A 389-nucleotide genomic window follows, 5' to 3' on the forward strand; every position below is an offset into this window, starting at 1 on the left:
CTGAAATTGGATGCACTAAACCATTTCTTCTTCGACATTTATCTACTGTGGTTTTATAATTACCCAAAGACTCTTTTTAACGAATAAGACTTTACCTCTCTCTCGTCTTTCACAGCTTCACGGGCGCCTGGTGGTACAAAGGTTGTCATCATTCTAACCTGAATGGCCTCTACCTAGCAGGTGCCCACTCGGACATCTATGCCCAGGGAGTGAATTGGAGACATTGGCGCGGGAATTATTATTCTCACAAAAATGCTAGCATGATGGTCAGACCAATAGCATAGTGAAGAAATCCTTCATATCTGTTTTAACACGTGGCCTTGTATCGACATGAAGGTAGGTTCGGTAAACTGACGAAGAACAATTGATTTTCATGGAAAAGAAAAACC

Source organism: Penaeus monodon, chromosome 15, assembly GCF_015228065.2.
Source record: "Penaeus monodon isolate SGIC_2016 chromosome 15, NSTDA_Pmon_1, whole genome shotgun sequence".
Classification (NCBI taxonomy): Eukaryota; Metazoa; Arthropoda; class Malacostraca; order Decapoda; family Penaeidae; genus Penaeus; species Penaeus monodon.